This window comes from Akebia trifoliata, chromosome 14, assembly GCF_017979445.1.
Source record: "Akebia trifoliata isolate Shusen 1 chromosome 14, ASM1797944v1, whole genome shotgun sequence".
Lineage (NCBI taxonomy): Eukaryota > Viridiplantae > Streptophyta > Magnoliopsida > Ranunculales > Lardizabalaceae > Akebia > Akebia trifoliata.
The window spans coordinates 9,408,154-9,425,335 of NC_141388.1; the positions used below are offsets into that span (position 1 = coordinate 9,408,154).

Genomic DNA, 17,182 nt, shown 5'->3' on the forward strand with positions numbered 1-17,182 from the left:
ATGCCTCCACCAGGGTTTTTAAAGGTTTAAAGAAATGGACATTTTGTTCAGTGGTTTATTATTATATGAAGAGGGGGAATAAGTTCTGTTAATCACAAGCTCCAAATCTATGTATCTGAACTGTCCCTTTCTGCAACCACGAGAAACCCATCTCCTAACCTTGAGTTACTCTTCTTCATCATTCTCATTTGCTTTCACTCTTCCTTCCAATCTTCGCAAACACAGAATTCTTTGTATAGAGATTCTTCTTTATCAATTGAAAATGAAGCAGACTTCCTCACCTCCCAAGACAAATCCTTCACCTGTGGGTTCTATTCACAGGGCACAAATAATTACTGTTTCTCAATTTGGTTCACCAATTCTGCGAGCAGAACTGTTGTTTGGATGGCGAATCGAGGCCAACCAGTGAATGGCCAAGGATCGAGAATTACTCTGCATAGAGATGGGAAAATGTTCCTAACCGATGCCGATGACTCGACAATTTGGTCCACCAATACAACGCACACCAAGGTCGATCGAGCTGAGCTCCTCGACACCGGAAACCTCGTTATGAAGGACTCAGAAGGTAAAATTATATGGCAAAGCTTCGACTCCCCTACTGATACTCTTCTCCCTTCACAACTAATCACCAAGAACACAAAACTGATATCTGCAAAGGGAAAAGGAACATACGGTACAGGTTATTTTAGTTTCTATTTCAATAATGATAACACTATGATATTAATGTATGACGGGCCCTAGATTTCTAGCTTGTATTGGCCTAACCAGGATTACACTATTTTTCAAAATGGTAGAACAAATTACGACAGTAGCAGAATTGCGGTTCTTGACGAAATGGAGAGGCTTTCAGCTAGCGATAGAACAGAATTTAATGCTTCTGATATGGGTTTGGGAATTAAGAGGAGGTTAACCATGGATTACGATGGTAATCTAAGATTCTATAGCTTGAATGAGTTAACCAAATCATGGGTAATCTCATGGGAGGCTCTCCCACAGGTGTGCAATGTTCATGGATTGTGTGGCAGAAATGGGATTTGTGTTTATTCACCAAAACCCAAGTGTTTGTGCCCTCTTCGAGAGGCATGACCCAAGTGACTGGAACAAAGGTTGTAAGCCTAAGTTCAACAGGACATGCAACAAATTCCAGCCGGTAAAGTTTGTGGAGCTTCCCCAGATAGATTTCTATGGGTATGATCTGAATTACTCTGCAGAGATGTCACTAAAAGATTGCATCAAGCTGTGTGCCGACAATTGTGCTTGTGAGGCTATCGGCTTCAAGCTAACAGGAGATAGCCCATGCTTCAGAAAAAGTGCTCTTTTTAGTCTCCAAACTTCCCAGGAAGCATATTTTTGAAACTGCCTAGAAATGTAGAAACATCAGAACCCATTGTTCTTCAAGGATCTGAGCTAATCTGCATTAATTTACCTAATAGTTCAAGGGCAAAATGGGTTTATCTCTATTGGTTCGTTTTGGCTGTGGGAGTGATTGAGATCCTCTTATTTCACCATTTTTATTTTTTTTGGCTTTTTTTTTTAACATGGTATCCCTGCTGGTGAAGGACCAGGACCTGGTCCATCAGGCAATCCATAGGACAGGCCCAACCCAGGTTTCTCAGCCATACTCAACAAGCGTAATCCATGACCACATTCACTGACTCACACAACACATGTGGCATTTTAATCAAGAAATAGTTCTCAGTTTGGAACTCACAATCTAAAAGAGAAAACTCTAGTTGTTGGTCTTACCATTGAGGCACACCCTGGTGGGTTTGGCATTAAGTAGGCTCATAGAGCACAAATGGTGGGTGCAAGTAAAAAAGCCCATTTCTGATATGCAAAATGTGTTCTATTCCCTTGTCAGATAATTTGACTTGCAAAGAATCAATGTTGGTTTAATTTTATTTTCAAAATAATCACAATTTTCTTTAAAATGCCCAAAAATGTAGAAACATCCAACGCAACTGTTCCTGAAGGATTCGAGCCTACCTGCAATTCTAGTGAAGTTGTACCTGACATGGGTTCTTCCGATACATTTTTAACTTCTAGTTCCAGGACTAAATGGAATTATCTCTATTGGTTTGTTTTAGCCATTGGAGTGATTGAGTTCCTCTTTATTACTTTGGGTTGGTGGTTCCTTTACAGGAGACAAAGCGAGCGAAGATCACCGGAGGATGGATATCGTGTAATGTTCAATCAGTTCAGGAAGTTCACTTATGCTGAATTAAAGAAGGCAACCAAACAATTCAAGGAAGAGCTGGGGGGGGGGGGGGGATGGGCTCTGGGGCTGTTTATAAAGGAGTTTTTGTGGATAATAGAGTGGTGGCGGTGAAGAAACTTGGAGATGTGATTCAAGGAGAAGAGTTTTGGGCTGAAGTGAGCACAATAGGGAGAATAAACCAAATGAACCTAGTGAGAATGTGGGATTTCTGTTCTGTGGGGGTTCACAGGCTCTTGGTTTATGAATACTTAGAGAACCGGTCACTGGACAAGCATTTGTTCTACAACATCGTCAGCAGCACCAACAGTAGCAGCCGTTGTAGCAGTAGCAGTGGCAGCAACGGTATTGTTGTTCGTTTGCTTGGATGGAAGGAGAGGTTTAAAATTGCATTAGGGGCAGCCAAGGGTCTTGCCTATCTTCACCATGAGTGTCTAGAGTGGGTTATCCACTGTGATGTGAAGCCTGAAAACATACTTCTAGACTTCAATTTTGAACCGAAGATTGCGGATTTTGGTCTGGCAAAGTTGTCTCAGAGAGGTGGGTCTGGTTCTGAGTTTTCTCGGATCCGAGGAACAAAAGGGTATATGGCTCCAGAGTGGGCCATGAATCCTCCTATTACAGCTAAGGTAGATGTTTATAGCTTTGGGGTTGTACTTCTAGAGATTGTGAAGGGCATTCGGCTTTCGAATTGGGTGGTGGAGGATGGCACAGAGGATACAGAGCTAAGGAGGTTTGTTAGAGTAATGAAGAGGAACATTGACAATGGAGAAGAATCTTGGATTGAGGATATAATGGATCCAAGATTGAATGGGCAGCTCAACTTGAACCAGGCAGCAACAATGGTAATGATAGGCATCTCCTGTGTGGAAGACGACAGAAATAAGAGACCGACCATGGCTTCGGTAGTCCAAGCTCTTCTGGAAGTTGAAGATGAATCCAAAGTCCATATTCCACAGATGTTGTAATTCATGCACATAATGCATATAATAATGTGTTGGTTTCTTTGTATTTGCAATAGATGTAGGTGAGTTTAAGCATTGTTCTTCATTAAGTGAATAAATTTTGTAAGGAATTGTTACAATAATCAACAAGATATAATTGTATTTGCAATAGATGTAGGTGAGTTTAAACATTGTTCTTCATTAAGTGAATAAATTTTGTAAGGAATTGTTGCAATAATCAACAAGATATAAGAAATGAAGTTTCTTTGGTCTATTGTTTCATTACAGTACATATTTAAAAAAAAAAAACCAGGATTCATAGGTTGGATTTAACCAAAATTACAGTTCCAATAATACCAATGAAACAATTCGAAATTACCCATAAGTATATTCGAATTACAGATGCAATGTAATCCAAATGAAAGCAAGAACCCAATCAATTTGTAAATAGTTAACATAAAGAGATTAAAGAAAAACTTATCATTTTTTAGTGACTAACATACAGGTTCGGTGTGAACCCACACTTGATGTGATGCTTCAAGGATCTTTGGACTTTCTTACTTTTCAACTTAACAGTCTTAAATGGAAGGAAAACACCACAACCAACTCCATTTAAGTCTCATGTTAAACGTCCCACATTGCTATATACAGTACAATCTGGTGAAGTATCCGTTGAGTCTCCAAATATACAAAAGGGTACCCTCCCTACCTCAATATGGTAAGAGAAAAACGCATAATTTCCCGGACTAAAGTCTAAACAAGCTCACCATTTCTTGTCATTGTGAGAGGATGGAGAACTGCACACAACTTGTGGTTCTCATAGAGCAAGATTTGGACAATCCCGACATGGGTGCAAGGTCCCAAATCTCTCACAAACGCTATGATAATCAGTGAGATTCCACTACGTGACCATCTCATTAAAAACCAGAATTGCTTCCTAACCAATCCATGAGTTCCAATAAACCCAAATCATCCAAGACCCGAAACTCGAGCTCTCTTAATAGAGCTCCAAATGCTTCAAATGAGCTCCCATTCTTCACATAACAACCGACCAAAGTAGTCCAAGTAAGAAACAACATTTGCCTCAGACTTTTCATCAAACACCTAACTCGCAGTAAAAAACACTGCCAAATCTTTAAAGTGATCTTCATCATTCTAGACATGATCAATCATTGACATTGAAATTTGTCTAGATTTAAACCATCCTCGGAAGGCTAGAATTTACGTAAAATGACGCTTTAGGGCTGCAACCCGAGTGGTTTGGAGCGTAAACCCAAGCTCAACGCAACTAGCAGAACCCTCCAAACTCAACTCGAACTTGATATTATAAAATCGAGTTAAGGTTGGGTTAGCCCAAGTTTAGATAGTTTTGAGTGGTTTAGTCGGATTGGGCTTGTTAAATAACCCTAATTTCATTTTAATTAGTAAATAAATTTAATATTTTAAAAGAAGACATGCAAAATCAAAAACAGAATTACTAATAAATAAAATCGTATATAACCTTCAAACCCATTGTCGACAATACATTTTATAAATCTACTTCAAGATTCGTGAAATAAGATCATAAATAATTTTATTAATGTAGACACGTGATTTCGCCATTACGATGACCACATCTACAATGGTTTGGAGTCGCCACCATTCATGTTGTAAGTGGGTGTGAATGGTCACCCGATGTACATTTTGAAAAATTACCATTTTGGGCTCGTGGTGACTCTCGATGGATAAAGATAAATCAACCCTTGAGATTCGGGTAAGCGGTTCGGTTGGAGAAAAGGGAAGGTGTTAGGCACCCTTTTCTCCCCACTAAAGAGTGGTAACCTCAACTAACTCGGTCATTTTTTATTTAAAAAAGTGTGAAAGATAACGTGCCACGTGGGTGCATTTGTACCCTAGATAGGGGTTCATTTTCGACTTGATCATAAGGTCATTCCATTGATGGAAATGACCCTTATAGACCTTTAGCCTTGGGGTCCATTCATCCTAAAAAAAAAAATGAAGGGGAGAGGGGTGATAAAAGAGGGAGGAGGAGAGGGTGTAGAAGAGAGAAGGGGGGGATTGCCTTGAACCCACCTTGTATCTTCTTTCTTCTTTTCTTCTTCTTCTTTGAGTCTTCTTGAGTCCTTAGTATTTTAAGCAAATATAACTTTTGTATAGTTGAAGGAATAGAGAAGAAATGATGAGAGAGATGAGTGTAGTATGTGGTTTTTTTTTGTGTGAGACTTGGGGATGATTAGTGAGAGAGAAGTGGTAATAGTGGTTAGTAGTGAGAGTTGGGGGAATAATTTTTGTGGTGAAAGTTGGGGGCCATTTTTGGGAAGAGAAGGAGGGTATTTATAGATGTTGAGGAGTTATTTTAGGGATATAATGGGGTAAAGTGAAGAAAAAGGGTAGAATGATTATGAGTTTGAGAGAGAAGTGGGTGTAATTTAGAGGAGATTGGAGGGTATTTAAGGAAGGGGGGTTAAAAGGGTGAGTTTTGACCCAAATGGTTTGGATCCTACCCAACCCATTTGGGTGGAGTGTTTGGTGAGGTGAGTTTAAGATGGTGGTTGAGATTAAATGGTATTTGGTTTAAGAGAATGGAGGATTTAAAGAGGTGGTTGATGATATTTTGGGAGGGTGAGGGAGATGATGCCATGTGTTAAAGTGGGTGGAAATGAAGGGTTGGGATAGGTTGATGGGAGAGGTTGAGTGTTTGACTTGAGAGGATGGTGTAGGTTTAGGTTGTAGATGTGGGTTTTGTAGGGAATGATGAGGGTAGATTAGGGGAGGTATAGGTTAGGGGTGTGGGTAGATGTGTTTGATTTGAGAGAAAAGGTGATGGGTTGATGTGTGGGTAGATGGGATTTAAAGCAAATTAATGGGGTAGGTAGTTGGGTGAGGGAGGTGAGATGGGGTGATGACATGTGTCATCTTTTGATGATAAAAGAGTGATTGGTTGATGTGGGTTGTGGTTTATGGGTTAGGGTTGTGGGTTGGATATGGTTAATGATTTGTGGACTTTGTAGTGTTGGGTTTGGGTTTTAGAAATGGTTTTGGGTTTTAGGGATTGGTTGAGGGTTATTTTGAAATGGATTTTGAGGGTATAGGTTGGTTTTAGATTTTAGGTGATGTGGGATTAATTTTAGGCTAGGGGTAAGATGAGAAATCGATTTAGGAAAGTGTTGAGGGCTTGTGGGCCTTAGGTGGGCCTATGGTTTTTGCGGATTCAGAGGCGGAGCGGTTGTAGTAGAGGAGGGGTAGGCATCCCAAGTCTCACATTTTTAATTTTTTAATTTTTTTAGATTTTTGCAATCATTAGTTTGATCAAAAATGTCACGTGTTGGCGAATCGGGCTTTTTAGGCCCATTGGTGAAATTTATCGAAAATTTGGCGTTTTTAATTTTTGGAAGCGGAGCGGTGAATATTGGGAAAGCGTAAGGTAGGCCGAGTCCTTTTGGTGGGCCTCCTAAACCATTGAGAGGTCTTAGGGGCCTCGGTTTGGTAAAAATGTCACTTTTCAATAACTTGGGCCGTTAAGGCCCGTTGGCCCATTTATTTGGAAAATCGATATTTTTGGGCCCTTTTGAGAAGTGACCCATTCAAATTGAGGTGTCTACAATTAATTTTGATGAAATTGAAAGTACAAATCAAAGTATTTTCCTCTGAGTAATAGTCAAGTACTAAATAATGACGTATGTAGGTTTTTTTCTTTTCAGGCTTCACATTTTATAAACTGAAAAAGTTTTTTTTTACGGATTAATAGTCAAGTACTAAATAGTGACGTATGTAACTTTTTTTCTTTTCGGGCTTCACATTTTATAAACTGAAAAGGTTTTTTTTTACGGATTAATAGTCAAGTACTAAATAGTGACATATGTAACTTTTCTTCTTTTCGGACTTCAAAATACATGGATTATTAATCAACGGATAGTAAAATTAATGGTGGAGCTAATGAGAAATCATGATTGCCCAGAATCGTTGGTAATTCTATCTAGTTCTCCAGATCTTCTACAACGTGCCATAGATGGAATGCTCCCCGATGGAGAAGCGTGCACTTTACCACAACTAGAGGTACTATTGCGAGTAAATATACTTATTTTTCTTCTTCGTGTTTCACCTTATATTCCCATTTAAAAGAGCTTTGTGACCTTATTAGATTGTGCACCTCTTTAAATTTGCATGTAGATCTTGTACTCCCGACAGTTTCTTAGATATGACGCCGCCAAGGGGTTGGATTGTACCATTCCAATCTGAGATTGTCTTCGTGACCCATCAGGTAATAGCCCTTGCCATTTGTATGGCCATCTCTCTTTTTTTCTTCAAAAGTTTAGATATCGGTTTGTAATCGATGTCCAAAGTCTCAGACTTAGGACATCAATTTTAAAGACATCGGATTTTAATCGATGTCTAAGGTATATTTTTTTTGAGTAGTGCTTTGAGATTTGGAACGGTTTTAAGCCGTTCCAAAGTCTGAGTTTTGGAACGGTTACAAACCGTTCCAAATCCTGAGATCTAAATTCATTAACGTCGTTTTTTCGACGGTCATTTTAACGGACTAAAGCCGTCGTTTTTTCGACGGTCTTTTTGACGGTCAAAAGCCGTCGTTGTTTCCGACTTTCTTCAGCAGTCGCATTTTAATCGCGACTCCTTTTAAAACGACTGTGCAAACGACTGCAAGGGCAGTCGTTTTTGTCAAAAACGACTGTTCAAGACAGTCGTTTATCCCGCAATATGACGTAGTGCTCATTAGAAAAAGACTTGACTAGAAGCAAAGAAGAGACAAATACCACAAGAATAATGATTTTCTAACTCCTCCACATGCCATACTGAAAATACTCTTTTGATGTGGCATGTACTAGAAACATAGATATTTTTACCTCAGGATACACGAATCAAATATTTATGGGATGTGCAGTTGTGTATCACTAAGAAAAATCAATGGTTTTAACACATGCCACATCAGGAGAGTATTTTCAGTATGCCACTTGGGGAGTTAGATTATCACGACTCTTACACAAGGGTAAGTTAGATAAACCAAATTACCAAGTATAAATAATTTTCCACAACTCACATTATCCTCCACCACATACAGCACCTTCACCACCTCCTCCAACGCCAGTGTGGCTACTGCCACCATCACCATGTCCACCACCATCACAGCCAATGATGATGCCATCTATACTATTGGCATAAGTGACACCTACCATCATAGCTGTCATGTCACCACTACCAACCACATCGCCACCACTCTGGTCATCTTTTTTTTGTTCTACTTCTCTAGAAGTAGCAATCTCTGCAGAAGCTTTACGTTTGCGTTTCTTCAACTTTCTTGGTTTGGTTTCTCGATTCTTTCTATGGCCCCATATCTTGAAACACATGCTTTCTTCCTTACAAACCAAACCAAACCCTTCTCTTCTCTCCACTTCTACTCTTTCCCTTTATTATAATAAGAGTCCAATCGAGATGTTGTACCCCCTGGAATTAATTCGCATACCCACTCCCAGGCTCTTTTGGAAAGGGACGTGGTGTTCTAAAAAAAGAAAAGGAAAAGGAAAAACATTTTCCTTACTAATTTAGTTTTAGAAAGTTGTGTGAGCGCATCATCTTGTGTCATCCAAAAACATAATCCAATTCCTCATTGCTGTAAAGGAACAAATCCTGAGAATTTTTCCAAAAAAAAAAACTTATTTTCTACCATTGAATTTTGATTTTAAATTTAGGATTTAAGTAGCCGTCCATTTTCTACTGCAATCACCAAAATAAAAAATATATTATTATTATTATTTTTTGAGCTGCCGCCTTGGTTGCCAATTTATTAATCCATGTGAAATCTTAGAAAGCTAGTCAGGCTAGTTTGACTTTAAAAAAAAGCCTGATCGGTATTTTAAAATTATTAGGGTCTATTCTTTACAGAAGCCAGCTCCAGCTCCAGAAGCCAGTTATTGAAAGAAGCAAAAGCCTAAAGCCTGAAAAGTTACATTCAACAGAAGCTTATTCGTTACAAAAGCATATAAGCTAAAAATTGTTGTTCGTTTGACAGCTTTTTATTACTAGATTCTGGTAAATGACCAAAATACCTTTAATGTTGATAATGCACTTAGAATTCACAAAAAATAATTAGAATATATATATATATATATATATATATATATATATATATATATATTATATATATATTATATATATATATATATATATATATTATTCTAATCATATATATTAAAAAATTATAAAAATAATTATTTTTAATTTAAGTAAATATACAAATTTTATAATTTTATCGAAATTTTGACAGCATCTCTTTTTAAAAATGGACATATGAAAAATGACATTAAGACATTGCCATCATTATCATTGTCATCGTTATTATTGTCTCATCATCATCATCTGTATTATTTTATATAAAAGGTTGAAGATGAATAATTTTCGAAAGAAAATTCAAATTTTTTATAAAAAAAATCTAGGATTTCATTTGGTGATTTTTCATTAATCATTGAAAAAAAAATTATACTAGTCCCTAAACAAATAATATATAGTTATCTTTGGTAAATTTTAGTTAGTTTCCTTTTATCTCAATCGTCATTTGATGAACAGTAAACCTCTTATGCTTGTCTTTGAATCCTTAAGCGAAAAACAATAAGCCTAATTTTATTTTATTTTATTTTAGAACTTAAGATAATATGTTTTTAAGAAAAAATTAAGACTTTTTTAGCTAAGACTACAGACAAGGGTATTTTCATCATTTTATGTCAATATTTCATGGAAGACCAAAAAAAGATTATGTCATCAGTTTGAACTTTGAATTTCAAAAACCACGGGACTATCTATAATGAGAACTTTTATTGGCACTCCAACATTTACTTACAACACCCCATCTAAATTTTATAGTCGATGGTGGCAATGTGAAAATATTAATTCCTATTTTAAATGCCCTGTGTTAATTTTTTTGGTGGGAAGTGGTGATAAAAATAAATTGAAGTACTTGGTTGTAATAAGTAAAAGTTGGGATGCCAATAGAATTTCTCCATAACTTTAATAAAAAAAATCAAATTGCTTGGGGTGAAGTCATAATTAATGGTGTGGTAATAACACATCCTTTATTTATTCTCATTTTTATCACTCTCTCTCTCTCTCTTTCCATTATATGTGGTGGACCCATCTAACAAATTTTTATTTTTATTTCTTAGATCATCACTATCTTTCTTTCCATTATATGTGGCGGACCCATCTAGCACAATTTTTCTTTTTTAAGAAAAAGGGTACAAATCATTTGGTGGAATATTGTTTAAAGAAGAAGGGTATTTAGGTCATTTTAGGTGGAGTCGTTTTCGGTGTTTGCTTCGCGCAAAAGCACATTTGCGGAGCACCTCTAAGGCAACTTCAATTTTGGGCTTAAATATGAAGCCCTATCAACTCCAGAAGCCCATACGACATAATCTAGTGGGCTTTTTCAAATTAAAAGCCAAAAAAGCCCGGCTCCAAAACCCAAATGAACAGGGCCTTAGATTCCACAAAATTTTCCATTCGAGGTTTTTGGACAGGCCCGTGATTAGAGAAAAAGGGAAAATTACTAAAAGGACCCTCGTGGAGGGATTTCTTTCTAAATAGTCCCTTAAGTTTTCAATGGTTGCTTGGCAAGACATTTACCAAACTTTTTCTTTTTAAATGGTCCCTAGACCTCATCGCCTACATTTCTCTTGATTGAATGTCCTAAATGTTTGAACTCATCATTTTCATCCAAAAATGGATTTTTGACACCTAAATCAAGTTTCAGAAACTCCATTCCATCAAAAAGGATTTAAGAAAGAAGAATAAGCCATTTTCAAGGATTTTTCAAACATTTTGAAAATGTATGCATGTAAAAAATTATTTGATTTTTTAATTTTTTTTAATTAGTTTTTGGAAGAAAATCAATCAATAATGAATTTTTTTTTTTTTTGAGTTGAAATCATTTAAACAAATCGTTATCTTAAATTTTTAGTCGATCTTTCCATGTATTATTGACGTAAAAACTCAAAAACTAAAAATAGATGGGTTTTACTAACGTCAAGTTCACCACTTTTTATTTGAAAAACGGTAGACTTTGCGATAATTAAAAAAGCGTTGAATTCAACAATAAATAGTGATGAGTTCGACAGTAAAAATTATGAACTCGACAATGCAAGAGATCATTAAGGATGAAAATGTTTACTAAATGCAGTGTCAAGCTAACATGCAAAACTTAGGGACTATTTAAAAAGAAACATTTCCATGACGGTTCTTTAAGTAATTTTCCCTAGAAGAAATGACAGTGGTCCAAGAAAAAATAAATAAATAATAATAACCACGTGGCAAATTTAGGAGAAATGTAGTTAGTCTAAGTTTACTGTTAAATTATAATTAAAAAATTCGAAGCATCCCATTCAACAAATTATGCGTGCTTTTTGTGCATATGGTAGGTTCCTTAGCTGTTTAGCTTTAAAAAAGTTGGCGTTAAAGAATCCAGAATCTTATAGGAAAAGATTAAGAGGTAACCTTAAGCATTTATTCACTTTTAAAATAACCACTCCTTTAATTTAGTTTATTCTAATGTATCCAAAGCAGATACTTAAAGTCTAAAACCGTTTTTCTTTTTCCTACCTAGTCCATGATGATGTCCACTTAAAATAGAGACTAGATTAAAGATTATAAGTATAATTAAAATCTTCATCTTTCACTATTATCTTCTTAATTTTATAAGAAAGAAAAAATAAAGAGGAATTACAAGTTGATCATCTAAATTCACATTTAATAATATTTTAAAGGGATTCACTCCTTGTAGATTATAATTTGTTTGTTGCGCAACCCAACCTTTAAAAAAAAATACTCATTTGTCTGTTCTTTCAAAAATTATATCTTAATCGTATTGGTTGGAGGAGTCTTTGCAATTTCCTTTTATCAATTTTATTCTTCTTTGCACCTATTTTCTTGGTGTGGTTGTTAATCACAATTGCAGACACCTCTTGGCTTTTTAGCCAATTTCAAGTTTTGATTGATCGATGAATGTGTTGTTGTGACATCATCTTGCAGAGACTCGTGATGAAGACCAACTATCATCCTTCTTAGACTATTTTTATAGACACACTAGCTCTTGTTGATCAACGGTAATGGAAGCTATAATGGATCATGCAATTTTTCAATCCCAATCTTCAATCGTGTAAACAAGACATTAGACATCACTTTTTAAATAATATATATAGGAATAATGTCTATTCGTCTTTTTTTCATGCGTAAGAGGGGATTTTAGAAATCGATTTTTTTCAAAATACAAAATCGATGTCTAAAGTCCCCACATTTTGATGCGATCCCTCCACCTGTGAAAATTGTACTTTAGATGTCATTCTTTAAAATAAAAAAAAAAAAATATGTTATTTAAAAATATAAAATAAAAAAAATAAAAAATTGTCTAAACTCATTGAAGAAGAAGAAGAATTAGGAGGGTTTTTTTAAGATTGCAATCATAGATATATAGCAAAAACAGAATTTTTGAAGTTATGGAGTACAGCCAGTACTAGGTGATCTACTACAATTCGTTTTTCTTTTATTTTTTCAAATTCTGTAGGTACTTGCATCTTAACTATTCTAAACCAATATACACATAAATTATATGGAATTTCGGTTATAACCACTGCGAAATTGTGGGTTTCAGGTTTAACCTCCTTTAAAATGCAAGATTTGGTTTGTCCGGCCCACTAACCGAAAGTCAACATCACTGGGAAATTTTGTTGTTATTCATCAAAATACCCTTCAAGAACATAAATTACTAAATCATTTTTTTAATTATCATCATTTAGGGGCCTTGACTTTCGATTAGGGGGTAAACTTAATCTTGGATTTTGCGAAGTAAACCTGATTTGCCAATGTTGCAAGAGGTATTACTGAAATTTCTAATTTTAATTAACAAAATACATTTTCCTTACGTACATTCATTTATTATAAATAAAAGATAAAGAAGCCCTACTTGAAAGCATTTTCCTTACATACATTCATTTATCATACTCATATGTTTTTTACAAAGATCTAATAAACTTTAAGTGGAAATCAATCATCAGTTTTAACTATAAATGATTTTAAGATCGATTAGATGAGATGCAACAGCCATAATATTTCTAACAACTATTAAGAAGTTGGTCGTTACATGCCATTGAAATCCGAATATTAGAGTATAATGATCTGCTTCCTTGGTGAATAACTTCAATTATAGACTCACCTTTTCCTCATCTTCTTTCAAGAAGTGCGATATGAGATTATAGCTTGAGGTCACTCCAGCATGACTCTTTAATGAAAGTAATGTTAAGAGATAGACTAATGATTTTTAAACTCAGCCTAACAGTTGGACTCAAAACTCACTGACGTGTCATGCACAAAGAACCGTAGATTCTTTCGCTTGGGATACACAACTAGAGATGGCAGGTTGGTCAGGTCGGTAGTGTATCCCTAGGGACAGAACCTATGGTTCTTTGCTCATGCCACGGCAGTGAGTTTTTGAGTTTGCCTGTCAGGTTGAGTTCAAAAATCAGCACTCTAAGAAATATTGTTTGAAAAATACTGAAGTTGATTGCCCAGGACACTGTGTTTCACACTACTCTTGAGGAAAAAGCATCATTGGTTTTGTGTGCACCTCCACGGTAGCACAGTGTGTAATGTAATTGTCTTGCTCAGTCACTCCAACACTGACTATAATATATTTAGAGTCATGATAATATGACTCGCCATGTGGCATATTCAATCGACTCCCTGACGTAAGAAGTTCAGGAACTATAGATTTGTACTCTTTGGGATACATGATTGCACTTCCCTATAAAAAAAGTGTATCCTAAGGGAGTCGTGTATCCTACGACATACGGATCTACCATTCCCAAACTTGTCCACGTCACAGAGTCGATTCAGTATGCTACCTGGCGAATCATACTATCAGGACTCTTATATCTAAGAGGAAAATGGAAAAATGTTGAACTGACTTCCTTCGATACTGTGCTCAACACTGCATCGACGTAACAGTATTAAGAGAGTCATAGATTCTTCATCATCAACCTCAAGGAACAAATATCTATAGCTCTCTCAACACGGCCATGTCAGAACTGTGTTGAAAGAATTTTGCTTAGAACAAAAGAGAACCATAGATTCTTTGCCATCAACCTCTGAAGAAAAAAATAGTGCGTGTCGTGTCAAGCCTAATGGAGAGCAAACCCTCTGTAGCCCAATTATCTTGTAGATTTTTTTTTTTGTCTTGTTCTACAGTCTATTTAACATCACATTAATATGAAACTAACAGTAAAATCATCTTGGATTAATTGTTTGGATCAGATTAAAAACAAATTTTTAAAAAAAAAAAAAAATTATTTATTTACTTAATCAATTTTTTTTTTTTTTTTGCTAAGCAAGTGAAAAACAATTTGATAAAAAAGAAAAAACAAATAATTACAAGATTCAGGTATTAGGAAGACTCATTTGGTCTCCCAAAAAAGCCCTTCTAGCCAACAGAGGAAAATTAGAAAACATAATAAAAAAATCTCAGAGGAACGAATTGAATGGACGGTTAGTAAGATCCTAAATTTAAACATTTGGATTCAATTGTCATGATGATGTGGCATACCCTCAAATGTTGATAAGAGCTACAGGATAATCGCATTCCAGAGGATTTGCTCCCAGCTTTAAATGTGGCATACCCTTAAAATTGGGAAAACCATTCAACAGGATCATGTGATTGGTGGATCCTAGATTGTATGAGCTTCGTCAGGGGTAGAGCCATGATTTTGCTCATGTGGGGGCACCCAAGAGTAGAAAAAAAAATTGTGAGACAATTAAGAGTGAAAAAAATAGTTGTGGGGGCAACTAAGAGTGGAAAAACACTTTGTGAAAGGTTATAGTAGTAAATTTCTTTATCCGTCATTAAAATTTGTCGCAATATCACATTAATCCATAGAATTTGAAAATTCTTGTGGGGACAAGTGCTCCCACAGCCCCCACTCTAAATCCACCCTTGAGCATCATGAGCAAAAGAAAAAGTGTTTTTTGCTCAAAAAAGATTTCTTCACAGTTCTTAGAGACTCTCTACTGCGTGCCACGACAAGCCTAGCAAAGGTAATTTCTTAATGAGTAGTGATAATCTGACTCACAAGGTGGCATACTAAAATGACTTTAAGAATCGTGATAATATGTCTCACGAGATGGCATACTCAAATGACTCCATGACATAACAAGTTTGGGTACCTTGATCCGAACTCTTCGGGATACATGATTGAACTTTCACATAAAAAAAGTGTATCCCGAGGCGTACAGAGATACCGAAGTTGACATGTTATGAAGTCATTTGAGTATGCCACCTGATGAGTCATATTATCACAACTCATCTTTTAATTATTAAAGTATTAAAGGAAACTATAAATTATTAATTTATTAATGATTTTACAAAAAATTTAAATCAAAACTAAAAAAAAATTGATTTCTTTTCGAATCAATCTAAAAATCATGTACATGTATTGTTCTAGGCTTTTACCTAATGTAAATTCTGAATTAATTTTTTTGAGTTCTTAATTTTTTTTTCTAGATATAAATTTATAATTTTAATGAATACAAATCAGTCCAAGCAAATTGAACCCCGATCTAACCAATTAAGCAAAATTTTGGTTGATCATCGGCTCAATTTTTATAACATTGATTAAAATTGATCACATAGTCTCCTTCACCTCAATCTTCTCTTATAAATTGATGGAAACCTCAATGCCCCCTATCATGGTCATCGGGGTTGTCATCATCATTTCTTTGTAAACATCATCATCATCCTCATATTCAAGAGGTTGAAGATGATAAGCTAACGATGACAAATCGAGGATATTTAGGCCATTTTCTTTAGTTGCAAGAGAAAATAATGGTTAAGATGCATGCATGTCCTTTTGAAATGTAAAGAGGTATCACAATTATTCACAAAAGAAACAAGGGAAAAAACAAAATTTTGTCCTTGTGACACACGTTAGAAAGAGTAATAGCCACGTTTCTCGGTATAGGAAAAGAGTCGTGCTACACTGACTAAAAATCAGACAAACACACTCAATTGACATGTAATGTACATGGAGCCGTAGATTTTTCTTCTCGAGATAGATGAGGAAAAAATCTATGATTTCATGCACATTTCATGTCAGCTGAGATTTTTTTTTTCTCTCTCTCTCTCGTAAAGAAATGTTGGACTGACATCATTCAATACAGTGTTCAAACACTGTGATGATGTGATAGTGTGCACATAATCATAGATTTTTTTTTTCTTGTATCTCGATAAATGAAATCTATGACTCTCTGTGTATTGCCACATCATTACAGTGTCGAACTAAGTCAGTGTAGCACGACTCAAGGGTTTTTTATATAAGGAAAAATCCTCAAGTACCTTTCCACGACGCGGGATTCGGATACTGAGCTGATGTCGAAGTGTGCACTCCACAATATATTATTTTCCCGAAGATTTGAGTGAAAACATCTATAATGGAGTATAAACTTCCACGTCAGCTCAATGCGGTAGATCTTCGGGAAAATAATCTACAGTGGAGTGCTCACATCCACGTCAGTTCAGTGCCATAGAAAGTCACTCCAGCATTACTCTATATATAAGCACGTTTTCCTTGGGGACAAGTACACGCCCCTAGGGTTATATGAGTTCCTGACTTCTAACCACAAACAAATCGAGCAAAGATACGTTTTGATAAAACAGAATCCATTACACGTATGATTGGAGAAGATCTGTAGAAATATGAGATCCAATCCTCCCACACCTCAATACAATACATGTGTGGGAGGAGGGTTTCAATCCTCCTAGAAAAAAATAATATTGGACGGCTATCAAAAATTCCCTCTATATAAAAAATTGTTGTTGAGTCGAGATTCACATTTTCATAAAAAGTATCAACAAGGAGTTTGAAAATACTCCCCTACTTACCCTAATCATGCATTAGAATTTGATGTTTTATTGAAAGAAAAGCATCTAGCGTTACCATTAGAATTCAAGCATTACCGCCCATATTGACATATA

At 35.8% G+C, this 17,182-nt stretch overlaps 1 pseudogene; it reads left to right on the forward strand.

Annotated features, from left to right (window-relative positions):
• On the forward strand, window positions 1–3,332 carry LOC147386086 (putative receptor protein kinase ZmPK1; annotated as a pseudogene).
• The last annotated feature ends 13,850 nt before the right edge of the window (window positions 3,333–17,182 follow it).